Below are 14,439 nucleotides of genomic sequence, written 5' to 3'. Positions count from 1 at the left end.
AGTGTGATCCAGTAAGTGGACATCTCTATGGCTGTTTCTCAGGCCTTGACTTTGAATCAGGGACCAGCTGTGGGCCACAGGGTGGTGAGAGAACTCCTCTACCTTACCCTCTTGCAGTGTACCAGCCTCCTTCCTCCACTGCAGGGCGCCAAAGTACTGCCTCCCATCCGAGTAGAGTTTCGGCTTGTCATTTCTCTCCCCATCTCTGTCCTGATGTCAGAAACCTTTTTCAGGCCTCGGATTTAATGCTTTTTCATAAATTGCTTTACAGTAATGTATTCAGTTCTGGATGTGCATAACTGCCCTTTGGGGATGGTGATCATTTAGAATAGACTACTACTGTTTTAATATGTTTTCTGATGAATATATTCTCATGATTGTTTCTTATTTTATTTTAGCTACCGATCTGCTTCTTGCCTGGAATCCCATTTGTTTGGGATTGGTAGAAGGTGTTATTGGGAAAATTCAGCTTCATTCAGGTATGTTTCCGTCGAGTCCTTAAATTTGTCAAAGTTAACGTGGCATTCTATGACCTTTTCTTCTTTGAGGATGAATGTGGATTCTGTTACGACTTTGATTCCTTTGCTTTTGATTTTGGGTCTGCCCAAAGTAGTTATAGTTCCATATAAGTTTCATGAAGTACAAATAAAACTTTAGAGAAAAGGAGGGATAATTTTACAACCTTTTCCTCCTCTTAAAAAAATTGAACACCTACTATGTATCAGGAATTCTGCTAGTTGGTAGAACACAATAGTGAGAAAAAACTGACCTGTTTTCACCCTTGTTGTGGAGCTTCTAGTTTAGGAAGAGAGATAGCGGTCAGTAATCTCTGAAATAAATGTGTAATTGTCTGATAATTGTGGTAGGTGCTCTGACAGAGCTACACAAACTGCACTGATTTCAAGGGAGAGGGCGGTAGGAATAAGACCTCAGAGATAGGCACGTGGCAGACCATGACGGGCCTACTTTGGGTCAGCTGTCCATCCCCGATGCAGTCAACTCTGGCTAAGGAAGAGCATGGTTCTCTTAGCACGCAGTGTGGCCCTTTCCAGGGCAAATTGATAAAAGGTCTGAGTGATTCACCAGGCTCTTGCTTAGAAGACAGACACTTGTGTCTGGTTCAGAGGGAGTTTTGTTGCTGAGAAAAGAGATGTTATATAGGTAGTTTCCAAAAAGTCCTGAAAAGGACTAACTGAAATATTTTAAGCACTGTATTTAAATATGTTTTTTCCTTTGGCATCAGTTTTAATGAGTTATGAACTATAGGCAGCTTTACCATAATTACTATGTAATTGGGAATCTAGCTACCTCCGTAGTATGTATGCCCTTTTTTACTCTTCTAAAATAAAATTGTTGTGGGCACCTGGCTGGCTCAGTGGGTACAGTGTGTGACTCTTGATCTCAGGGTTGTGGGTTTGAGCCCCACATTGGATGTAGAGATTACTTAAAAATAGAATCTTTAAAAAGTAAAATAAAATTGTTACGCATTTGGGAGCAAGGTTGCTTCTTCTGTGTTGTAAAGTACCTATTGCTGGAGACCATCTCATTTTCTTTTGTTAGATTCTTTGGTTATTTCTAAAAAGTTATTACTATTGGGGCACCTGTCTGGGTCAGTTGGTAGAACACACGACTCTTGATCTCCGAGTCGTAAGTTTGAGCCCCACATTGGGTGTAGAGATCANTAAAACAATAAAATTAAGTCTTAAATTTTTTTTAAAATTTGTATTATGAAATATTTCATAGATACAAAAAGCTATTTATTATAGATGTACAGTGTAGGTTGTTATAAAACAATGTATATATGCTACCCAGATTAAGAAATGAAACATGATCAATGTCCTTGGATCTCTCACTGTGCCTTTCTCCAAGAATACCCTACTTCCTTTCCTTCAAGAGCACCTACAATTTTATTTTTAAGTAGGCTCTATACCCAGCATGGAGCCCAATGTGGGGTTTGAACTCCCGACCCCGAGATCAAGACCTGAGCTGAGATTAAGAGTCTGATCCTTAACCAACTGAGCCACCCAGGCACTCCTAGAGCAACAACTATTTTTTATTTTATGTTTTATATTTAATTTTATATTTAATTTTATGTTTATTATTCCCTTGATTTTCATTATTATTTTTATTACATATACATCCCTAAGTAATAACGTTGCTAAGGTTTGTATTTGGGGACCAACTTGACAGTAAACTATTTGTAAGAAAAAATAAAAAAATAAAATAAAATAAAATTTCAAAAAATCAAAAACAAAAACAAAAACAAAAGGTTTGTATTTGGGGTACTTTACTATTAAGCTGTTCATGGTTTTTTTACTTCTTTTTTTCCCTGACTTAATTTGATATTTTTGAGATTTATCCATGTTGATATATGAAGCTTTAGTTCTTTATTTTCACTATTGTATGAGTATATCATAATTTGTTCTTTTTCCTATCATTGGGTGATTGTTTAGGGGGTTATTTTTGCTATTAGAAGTAATACCACAGGGCGCCTGGGTGGTTCAGTTGCTTAAGCGTCCAACTTTGGCTCAGGTCATGATCTCATGGCTCATGAGTTTGAGCCCTGCATCGGGCTCTGTGCTGACAGGTCAGAGCCTAGAGCCTGCTTCCGATTCTGTGTTTCCCTCTCTTTCTGCCCCTCCCCCATTCACACTCTGTCTCTGTCTGTCTCTCTCTCAAAAATAAACATAAAAAAAATAAATAAATAAATACCACGACGAACATTGTTGGATATTCTGTCTTTGGTAGTTTTATAATTCTTGTGGTACAAAGAGAAAAAAGCATTTAGACATTGTATAACCATGCTAAGTATTTTAGTAACTCTCTCCTACCTGTCCACATTTACATAAATATATTTTTAATTCATTTATATGCTGACAGGATAATTTCATAGCTGAGTGTTCTGAGCTAAAACTCATTTTCTATTGTTTAAATGAAGCTTATGAAACTTTTGAGTTATTTTTCTTCAGTTTCAGGCACATCCTGCAGCAGTGAATAAATCACTGAAATCAGTCAGGAGACGTGGATCCAAGCTTTATTTCTTAGCTTCAAGAAATAGAAGGGGTTACTTAACATCTGTTTTGTTTACCATCATATCCCGTGATACTATGGATTGACCCATGCAGCTGTTCTGCCCCTTCTCTTCTGTCATCTGGGGTCATTCATGAGGCCACGTTCACCCAGGATTTTTGCCTGGGGCATCTGTTTTCATTCCAGGGGTGTCTCTGCCCATGTAACCTCTCTCGTACACACAAGGCCTCCCCTTAGGTCCTCTCTCTTGGATACCTAGACATTTTTCCAGGGTGGTGGCTGAGTGCCGAGTCCTCGGTGGGGGAAGGTTTATCGAGCCTCTACTTGTGTCATTGAGCTTGCTAATACCCCATTGGCCAAAGTAAGCCGCATAGCCAAGTCCAGAGCCAACATCGGAGGGGACTTTACAAAGGCTTGTGTCCCAGGAGGCTGATTCACTGCAGCCATCATGCCAGGAGCCTGTGCTTTGTAAGCTGTAAAACAAGAATAAAAATAACTGCCGTCCATTTTTCCCCCATAGTATTGTGAGTCTAAAGGAGATAATATACTTGAAGGTAATAAATTCTCACTATTTTATTAAGGCTCTTTTGGTTGCAAATATAAACCTATCAGGATACACAAAACGAAGATTTATTAGAAACCCAAGGGACCAAAAGCAAGAAGTGAATGTTTTACAGGATGTGAGATTGCACTGGGGCCAGGCGATCTCTGAGCACCACCTCTCCTGTGTGTCTCCTTTACTTTTCTCCTCTTTTCTCTGTTCTTCTGTGTATGTAGGACAAAATTTCTGCTCATAAATGGTACCCTCAGTCCTCAAGCCCTACAGCCACTGGAGACTGCCTGTAGCCATCAAGGATTGAGTAGGGAGTCTAGTTCAACCCCTAGGAAGGAGATTCCTATTGGTCTGTTTGGGCCGTGGGCCTCCTCTGGTTGTCAGGGGTCAACCATGCTCCAGAGGCTTACTTCTTTGGCCAGAGTAGGAGGCCCTGGACTGCGCAGACGACCCAAAGTTATCTCCTACAAGCAATGAACAGATAGAAGTTGTTGGTCAATGAGTTCAGGATGCAGGGAACGTGTGGGCATTTTGGAGGTGGTGAACATGGGCGTCTCCTGTGGTCAGCCTCTGTTTACACGCGCTTTCCAACTCCTTGTACCACCTGCCTTTGGACTCCAAATAAGTGGTTGGTAAGCGCTGGGGGTACCTGTTCTACAGGACATTTTAGAAAAGGGAGAGGTGGAAAAAGAAAATGGAAAGAAAGAAAAGGAAAAAAAGGAAGGCGGGGAGAGTAATCGCTTTACTTTTTTTTCCCCCCTCTTGTCACATCACTCTTAAGAGGGGGAGTGGGGAGGAAGCGAAGGAACATCTTTTCTGGGCCCCCTGCTGTTCTTTCTTCCCTCACCCACCACCCACAAGAGCTAACTGCAGCCGCACCCCAGTGTGTCACTCCACCCCCACTCCCGCCCCCCAGTTCCCCACCCTTCTCGCCTTCCCTCCCTGCATTCTTTACCCTGAGATGCCTAATCCCCAATCCTCCATGAACCCCACTAAATCTCTTGCTTTGGCCACACCATCAGCTTGGCCAGTTGGAGGTTCGTTCCCTGGATGTCCTGGACCTAATATAATCACTTCAGATGCATGTTCCCCTGGGAACATCTTACCTTCTGGGGGTAGAGGATGGGGGGCGGGTAACATGTCTGTACTTAAACTCTTTTTCACTCCTGTTTCCCTCCTACTTATTCTCTACATTTCAATGCACGAATTTTTGTTCTTGTCTAGTGTGATGGGAACATAAGTTTATTTGAACAGATGTCATTGACAGTCTAACAATGGCGTGGGTGAGCCATGCCACTGTTCCTGACTGTCACTGAACTCTGAGCTCTGTGGAATGTAAGCAGGCATGGCTTAGGAACAGTGTTAGTTTGCTGCCACAAAGTCCCACAGACCAGGGGGCTTGTATTTTCTCACAATTCTGGAGGCCAGAGGTCCCAAGGTCAAGGTGTTGGCAAGTGCTTTCTTCTGAGGCCTTTCTCCTTGGCTTGGAGATGGTTGTCTTCTCCCTTTATCTTCTCATCATCTTCACACTGGCCTTTCTATGTGTGTATCTGTGTCCAGATTTCCTCTTACAAGGGCACCAGTCACATTGGTTTAGGACCCACCCTAATCACCTCATTTTTTTTTTTAATTTTTATTTATTTTTATTTTTTTTTAATGTTTTATTTCTAGGAGAGAGAGAGAGACAGCGTGAGAAGGGGAGGGTCAGAGAGAGAGGGAGTCACAGACTCTGAAACAGGCTCCAGGCTCTAGGCTGGCAGTTAGCACAGAGCCCGACGCGGGGCTCGAACCCACGAACCGCGAGATCATGACCTAAGCGAAAGTCGGACGCTTAACCGACTAAGCCACCCAGGCGCCCCCGCTAATCACCTCATTTTAACCTAATTACTTCTTTAAGACCTTGTCTGTAAAACAGGGTCACATTATGAGGAAGGCCTCTTCCCCACACATTTGCAGGCAGGTGGACTTTCCGCTAGGGTGTAATGAAATCTGTCTCTGACAACTTGAATGTACCTGACTTTGGTTTGATCAGTGGGGTTTACCAATTTGAGGAACAGAAAATAGAAGGGGCGTGTAACATGGTAAATACATGAAAGAAAAGCTCCATGAAACATCAACATTTTTAATCCATTGTAGGGTCTAGGAGGACATAAGAGTGATAGATTAATGTGTAATTACAGGCATGATAAGAATCTTTTGTTTCCCTTTTTTGTGGCCCCCTCTCACCGCATCCCCAAGGATGAACTCCAGGAAGACAGGAGCTGTTTCTCTTGTGCTCACTGCTGTGTCCCTTACAGCAGGGCTACTCATAAATATTCAGCAACTACTACTGTAGCAAATATTCTGAGAGTGCCTACTGCACGTCAAGGTCTGCACTCAATGTTGCGGACTTCAGGGTGAACAAAACTCGAAGCTTCCAGGAGTGTGAGATTGGATCCAGGAGCTAGATGTTAATTACCCAATCACACTGTATGCTCGCTAGACTTCAGCTTCTGGAATAGAGGGGGATGTTGTAAAGCATGTGGCAGAGGGGCCTGACTGGTGGGTGCGGGTCCCGGATGGAAGGCAGTCCTGAGGACTTGACATTGGAGGCAAGGCCTGAAAAATGAGATAATCTGGACAAGGCCAGGGTAAGGGCGCAGCGTGAGAGGAGAGATGGCTCTTGGCAGAATCAGCAGCTGTGCGAAAGGCCTACATGATTGATGTTTCCCGTTTTCTGTTTGATGCTGGGGAGATAGCTGCGTCTTCACGGAGCTCTCTGTGAAGAGGTTGCGTTAGGCTGGAGGCTTTAACTGGATCACAAAATCAGAATCTATTCTTTAAATCAGAATCTATTTTGAAGATAGAGAAGAAGTTAAGCTCAGGGTAAAAAGTATCTGAATATAAAAAGAAAAGTATATATTCCATGATATTTTCAGAAATGGCGTGAAAACAGTATGGAATCTTGATTGATTTGGCAATAGAGGCTCTTGGCGTAGTAGTAATTGAGCGAATTACTACTCGGGAGTATTGGACAGGCAGAGACGCGGCTCACCGTGGTAGCTTTCATTCATTAAAAGTATGCTGGCCATCTGCTCCTTCTCTGCTGTTGAAGTGGTGAAGATGTCCCCATCATTAAAATGGTAAAATGTATTCTGCATATGGTTTGAAAAGTGTGATTTTAGTCTGCTGCAGAGACTTGGCTAGGACACTGATGACATGAAATCTTTGCTACACTTCAGTGATGAATGAGTGGAGTGTCACTAGCCTTGCTTCAGTACTTTCCTGAAAAGCCATTGGAAAACCCCAGCTGTCAAGGGACCCAGAGGGAAGAAAGAAAAGCCTGGCAGAGCCTCGCAGTGCTCTTGGCCTCCGCCCTCCACCAGGGGCCTGGCTCTTGGGGCACGCCTTTTCGATATTGCTTCTTATGTTTAAATACGTGTGTAATTGTCGATGGCCATTTGCATTGTGGGAGAAGTAGATTGTTTTATTGTCTACTGACAATTCACGTTATAAAAAACTTGTAAAAACATGGGATAAGGGTTGTACAGCTCCATACATTTATTAAAATCATTGTACAATGGCGGAATTTCATGGTATGTAAATTATCTCAGTGAAGCCATTAAAAACATTTAAGTTGGAAGGGAGCTTTTGATGTACACTGTTGTTATTCCTTCTGATTTTATCTTAATTAAAAAAGTAAATCCCTCTCTTTTGAGGTTACTGTTGATTTTTTTTTTCATGTACTAAAGTTGATTTGAAGGAAGTAATCTAAGGAAGTATTATTTGTGACCTAACATTTCTACCCAAATGGAATGACTTAAAAATGTAATTCAAATGTAGTCATCTTATATTCACTTTGTTATTCATGAGGGTCTTAGAATTATTATTTTGGAGGTAAAATTTTCATTGGTGACTATGTTCCTGGTTAACCCTTAAAAGACTCTGTAATTGTAGTTTAGGGAACCTATTCTGTGCCTGGATTTGGGTCTGGGAAGCAGGCAGCTATGTGGCGGGAGATTCCTTTCTCTGACATCTTCTTACTCTTTTCTCCTTACCTCCTCTTCCTTTTGCTCTCTCCCCAAGCACAGGGACACTGAATGGCCCTTACGTCCTCTCTTTGTTCCCTTAGCCTCTTCCATCACTTTACACTTCAGAATCTTCCATCACCTCCCTTGTCCCCGACCTGAGCTCTGGTCTCCTTGGTGTGGATGGTTTTACCACCCTGGCAGCATGAACTGAACACACAAATGTGACCCACAGTTTTGAGCCTTCCCAATGGTTGTCAGATAAGCAAGCTTCTTGTTTCCGAGCACGTCTCTAATTGGCAGATTTTCATATTTTCAGGCAGGGAGATTCTTTGGAGATGGGTCAGCTTGCCTCTTATGCTATTCCACTACCATTCCATTTTCTGTTTTTTTAAGTTTATTTGTTTTGAGAGAGCAAGAGAGAGCATGCGAAGGAGGGGCAGCGAGAGAGAAGGAGAGAATCCCAAGTAGGCTCCATCCACACTGTCAGCACAAAGCCTGATAGGGGGCTAGATCCCATGAACCATGAGATTGTGACCTGAGCTGAAATCAAGGGTCAGATGCTCATGACTGAGCCACTCAAGTGCCCCCTTCCATTCCATTTTCTGGTTAGAAGCCATTTGTTCTTTTTTTTTTTTTTAATTTTTTTTTTAACATTTATTCATTTTTGAGAGAGAGAGAGAGAGACAGTGTGTTAGTGGGGGAGGGGCAGAAAGAGAGGGAGACACAGAATCTGAAGCAGGCTCCAGGCTCTTAGCTGTCAGCACAGAGCCTGACTCAGGGCCCGAACTCACGGACTGCGAGATCATGACCTGGGCTGAGGTCGGATGCTCAACTGACTGAGCCACCCAGGCACCCCTCTCTCTCTCTCTCTTTTTTTTTTTTTTAAGTATTTATTATTTTTTTTTAAGAGACAGAGACAGAATATGAGCAGGGGAGGGGCAGAGAGAGGAGACACAGAATCCAAAGCAGGCTCCAGGCTCTGAGCTGTCAGCTCAGACAGCTCAGAGCCTGATGCGGGGCTCAAACTCCCAAACTGCCCAAGATCATGACCTGAGCCGAAGTCGGACACTTAACCTATTGAACCACTCAGGCACCCCAGCCATTTGTTCTTAAACTCCAGTTTGTCTCAGTGATTCATGTGGCAGTGATATTAAAATTTTTAGCTTTGGAAAAAGGAAAGGATTGTTACAGTAAGAGTGACTGTATGTACGGACCACCTATTAAGGTGCTTTCTGTATTTATTCCCCTCTTTATATTCTTTTTGAATATTTTTATCTATTGAACATTCTGAAGTGATTATTGTCAAATTATTGCCAGGCATGATTGTTTAAGAAAAGAGATTCTTGATAAATACAGTAAGTTGTCATTTACTTAGATGTGGGCCAGTATCAGCCATCCAGAGCAGAAAGTGAAGGCTATTGATTGATTGAATTGACTTGATTTTCAGGTTTGCTAGAGCTTATGGGTTTGGGGTCCCCTCTTGTAGGGGCCAGTTGCGTCCAGCCCTGAAGCATGCCTGTGCCCCTCTCAACCAGTAGTTTATCTTCACACTGGCAAACCTGCATCATGAATAAAAATCCCAGTTATACTTCATGTATTTGTTATACCCAATAGGTAGGAAAATATGCAATACATTAAACTTTTCAATGAACATATGAGAATACATCTTCACACTTTAAGGTATTTTTCTATATAAATTCATTTTGCCCAATGATACTTTATAAGTTTGACTTTTCTAGTTTTCTAAAACTATTACAGACGGAAAAGATTTTATATTTTTATGCAGTATCAGAGATTGTTTCATTTTATGGCAGGTCATTATTAGGGACCTAAATTCATCCTAAGCATCATAAGCTAACCTGAATATGTTTCTGATTCCACCATTTGGTATTTTTGAAATGGTGCCTATTAAAAGTGCCTCTTGCCCTAGATGCTCTCTTTGTGAGTCATTGTCAATTTTCTATAAACCCAGACTTGAGGAACCTTTACTAGTCAACAGAGCAGCCAGTCAGGAGACATTGAGTAACTACTATGTATGGAAGGTGAACAAATTAATAATTGGCTTTTGAGTTGGTGAGAGAATTAGAAGGCCAATATGGTGTACTTTTAGCTAGTAGGTCCCTGACTGAAAGTAACGGTGCTGGTATAGTGGCAATATTATTTGTAATTCCATTTACTCAGTGTACGATGCTCCCTAAAATATATTCAGGGATGTGTAGTGATCTCTTTCTAATGGGGGTGGGGTGGGGAGCATTTCTGTTAATGTAGGTAAAAAAAAAAAAAAAGAAATGGCTTTAAATATAGACTAAAACATTAAATATACTATGAATTCATATCTTTAAAAATTTAAATTCATTTATAAATTTGCATAAAGCCTACTCTATAGACGTACTCATATTCACATAAAATTACTAACTGGACAATTAATAGCTTATGCAGTGGGTATCAGTGAAGTAGGTTTTATGCACACACTAGACTGAATTTAAATTCCTACCAAAGATTTGTGTTAAAAAAAAAAAAAACCAAAACAGGATCCTTCACATTGGAATATAATTTATCCTGAGATAAGCAATTAAGATACACCAATTATTAGATTCTCTTATAATGTATAGTATGTTAATATATAATGGCTCATTTGAAGAGACTTCATACATTAAAAAAAAATGAGATCGAGAGAACCTAGTCAGATTCGGTTTCTAACAGCAACAGACTAGCAGTGTTTGAAGAGATAATAGCCAAGAATTTTCCAAAACCAATTATGAATACAAGTCACAGCTTTAAGAAGTACTTTGAACCACAGGGGAAAAGTATAAAGAAAACCACACTTTGGCACCACAAAATGAAACTGATGAAAACTACAGACCAAGAAAACACCCTGAAAGCATACAGAGGAAAAGTACACATGAAATTCAAAGGCATGCAGAGAGCATTGATAGAAACAATGGTGCCTGTCTAGAATTCTGTACCTTCAAAAGTTAAGGAAAATAAAGACCTTTTGAGACAAACTAAAACTGAGAGAATTTGTCACCAGCGGGATCTGCTAAAAAGAAAGACTAAGGGAGAGTTCTTCAGGCGAAAGGTAAATGACTCTAGATGGGAGTGTGGAAATGTGGGAAGGGATCCCTATCCCTCTGTCTACAGAAAATGTCAATATGCTGGCAGATTTAAAGGAATTTGGCTTTATATGGAGCTTAAAATAGAATTAAAATACATAACAGGGTGCCTGTGTGGCTCAGTTGGTTAAGCATCTGGCTTCGGCTCAGGTTCGTGGGTTCGAGCCCCATATCGGGCTCTGTGCTGACAGCTAGCTCAGAGCCTGGAGCCTGTGTCAGAGTCTGTGTTTCCTTTTCTCTCTGACCCTCCCCTTCTCATACTGTCTCTCTCGCTCTCAAAAATAAATAAAAAACAGTAAAAAAAAGTTTTTAAAAAAAGAATTAAACTACACCATAGAAGCGATACAGTGTGGGAAGGGGTTGGTGTTCTAAGGTCCTCCTTTCCTTGTCCAGGAACTGGTAAAACTGGTTAAAAAAAAAAAAAAAAGCTTTTGTAGGTCAGGGTTCATGTTCTCATCCCCTATAATACAACCACTAACGAGCGCCTGGGTGGCTCAGTCAGTTAAATGTCCAACTTCGGCTCAGGTCATGATCTCAAGGTTCGAGCCCCGTGTCAGGCTCTGTGGCTGAACGCTAGCTCAGAGCTTGGAGCATGCTTCAGATTCTGTGTCTCCCTCTCTCTCTGACCTCCCCTGCTCACGCTGCGCCTCTCTCTCTCTCTTAGAAATAAAAACATTTAAAAAATTAAAAAAATACAACCACTAACAAAATAATAAAAGATTATAAAATGTGAATAAAGGGGGAAATAGAATAACAGTAATTTAAAAAATCCCCCCAAAGGCAAGTATATAGAACAGGTAGGACCAAAAAGAGATGGTAGGTTTCTAAATGTATCAATAATTACATATGAATGGATTTAATACTCCATTAAAGCCCGAAGTTTTCATACTAGAAGAATAGCCAGATCTATATACAAGCTGCTCCCAAGATAAGCACCTTAGGTATATGTATACAGAATGGCTGAAAGTAAAATGATAGAAAAAATTGTGCAAATGCTAACCTACTGAAAATGGATGCGTAATATACTAATATCAAAGCCGACTTTAAGGCAAGAGGCATGGAATGATCTACATCTCAATAATAACAGAAGGTTTGAATCACCAGAAAGGTATAATCATTTTAAATTGGTACGCACCTAAACCTAACTTCAAACTCTACAAAGAGCAGTGAGTCATTTAAGTTAAATTGGTTCAGACTGTCAATTTGAAATGACAGAGAAACATAAAAGTATTCTTGATGTCAGTTTGACACAGAAGAGAAAAAGGGTGAGCCAACTGTAATCTCCTTTCCGGATTCTCATTTTCCTTCTTTACCAATGTGTCTCCATCTTCCCGTATATGTGGTGGGAACGCAGACCCTCCCTGAGGCATCGTCTGTAGAAGCCCTTCAAGAATTTAAATGCTTGTATTCAAATATTCTGTGACAAACAACTTTGGAGTATATAGTCTCCACCTGTCTTTGGGTTAGTATTTATTTTCATGTGGACATAGTTACGGACTCTACTGTGCCCTTTGTTTACACTGGACTGTGTTAAGACAGCAGGTGCTCATTGCTTCATCATTTCCCACCTTCTCTGAGAAGTGGACCCAGGAGAGGTGCAGGGCCTGCTTTGTCCCCAGGAATATAGTCTCTTCTTCTGGGGGCAATCTAAAGGAAGTAAATGTGTGAGAGTCAACAGCAGACGTCTCTTTTTATTTTTGCCTTTGGTCATAACATCAATGGTTGTAGAGAGATACAGAGAAAGTAGAAAGTGTCCAAAAGACCAGTGAAAATAGAACCTACAAGATAAATTATGTTTGTATGCTACGAAATGCACGCTCTTGCTCTCTCTCTTACATACATACATACATACATACATACATACATACATACATAAAGTCTTAACAAAAAATCCTATCCTACTGAACCAGTTCAAATTAGAACCAGTCTCTGGAAAAGGTGAGCTGGAAGAAAATAGGAAAAGCAAACTCTTTTTCACACAAATATTCCATTCACTTCAGTTGTCTGGCACATATGAATATGTACTGCATGTGCATTTCTTTCAGGAGCTCTTTTAGTTGAAGCTCACTTAAGGCATTTACCACGGTAACCAACGCCCCCGCTGCCTCCCTGCAAGGCCTGTTGGTGGAGGTACTGGATGCTCCGAGGGCTGAAAGCTGGTGGCTGATGGGGGACTGTGTTGGAAGCCCTCTCTCTCCTGGTGGATCATGGATTGTGTTTGTTCCCAAATCTGTTTCTAGCTATTAAGCTCATTATTGTAATTACGTGATTAAATATTAAGCCCATCAACTCTAAGTGCAAAAGGAAGACTTGTTTCTATGAAAGCTGAACTGAATACTCTGGAAATACTTAGATAAAGCCGTGTGGCATTAAAAAGAAAAAGAATAAGGTGGCTCAGTCGGTTCAGCGTCCGACTTTGGCTCAGGTCATGATCTCATGGTCCGTTGAGTTTGGGCCCTATGTTGGGCTCTATGCTGACAGCTCAGAGCCTGCTTCGGATTTCGTGCCTCCCTCTCTCTCTGTCCCTCTCCGGCTTGTTCTCTCTCTCTCAAAAATAAACAAACATTAAAAAAAACAAAAAAAAAATAGCAACACTGACTATCATCAGTGGCTCATTCTCAAAGAAAAATTCTAGGTAAATCGATAGAGATTTGAATGTTTCATATGAAAACTAAAATTAAGGGGCTCCTGGGTGGCTCAGTTGGTGGCATGTCTGACTCTCAATTTCGGTTCAGGCCATGATCTCATGGTTCATGGGATTGAGCCCCTCACTAGGCTCTGCGCTGGCAGTGTGCAACTTGCTTGGGATTCTCTCTGCCCCTTCCCCACTTGCATGGAGGTGCAAACTAACGTTAAAAAAAGGGTTTTTTAAAGTCATCTTAAGCTTTCAAGTAAGATTAAAAGGACTAATGCCAAGCATAGTAATTAATTGTTCTCTGATGGGTTTGGATTTGATCTAAAGAATATCCATGGAATGGGGAATAATGGTCAAAAGGAACTATAGTTCTATACGTTAACATTTGCATTTTTTTTTAATGTTTACTTTTGAAGAAGAGAGACAGAGCGCATGAGCGGGGAAGAGGCAGAGAGGGAGGCAGAATCTGAAGCAGGCTCTAGGCTCTGAGCTGTTAGCACAGAGCCTGATGCGGGGCTTGAACTCACAAACCGGGAGATCATGACCTGAACTGAAGCTGGACGCTTAACTGACTGAGCTACCCAGGCGCCCCAACATTTACATTTTTAAGCAAAAGAATGTGTTCATGTATTCTTTAGAAAATTAGCATCAACAAAAATGGATTGCTGGACACTCATGGTTGGATCACATGTGTATCGTTATGTCGGTAGGAAACATGTAGATGAAATACTTCCCAGAGGTAAGGTCATGAGTATGTCTAAAAACATTTTCTAAAATTGGATGAAAAAAACTTTTTGATGAAAATATTCTGCAACTGTTTTTACTCTTTTAAGTGAGTCAGTTATTGTATAGAGCAATTGAATCTTTTCCAGTACTATTGTTTTAGCTTGCCTGACTGGTCATCCTTTTCACGATAATCATTTCCTTATCAGTTTTCTTATCTTGCTGGGGAAGTCAGATATCCTTGTCTGTCTCTTCCTGGAGGAGCCAGGGTTACAAAATGAATTGTTTCTCCCATTGTAATCCGTTAAAAAAGGTGAACGAGTATCTTTATGCCAAAGGACCTTGCGAGCCTGAGTTGCCTCCATATCTCAGCGT

At 41.0% G+C, this 14,439-nt stretch overlaps 1 protein-coding gene across 2 annotated transcripts in view; it reads left to right on the top strand.

Moving 5' to 3' along the window:
* The first annotated feature begins 403 nt into the window (after positions 1-403).
* The window catches only part of INPP5F (inositol polyphosphate-5-phosphatase F), a 63,100-nt gene continuing 49,064 nt past the window's right edge, over positions 404-14,439 (top strand). For both annotated transcript variants that reach the window (XM_077779481.1, XM_077779483.1), the window contains exon 1: positions 404-479. The gene's annotated coding sequence lies outside the window, so the exon portion shown is untranslated. The remainder of the gene's footprint in view (positions 480-14,439) is intronic.

The sequence above is a fragment of the Crocuta crocuta genome, unplaced genomic scaffold (assembly GCF_008692635.1).
Source record: "Crocuta crocuta isolate KB4526 unplaced genomic scaffold, BGI_CrCroc_1.0 scaffold138, whole genome shotgun sequence".
Taxonomy (NCBI): Eukaryota; Metazoa; Chordata; class Mammalia; order Carnivora; family Hyaenidae; genus Crocuta; species Crocuta crocuta.
The sequence above is the reverse complement of the archived record's forward strand: the minus strand, read 5'-3'. Positions and strand labels throughout refer to the sequence as shown.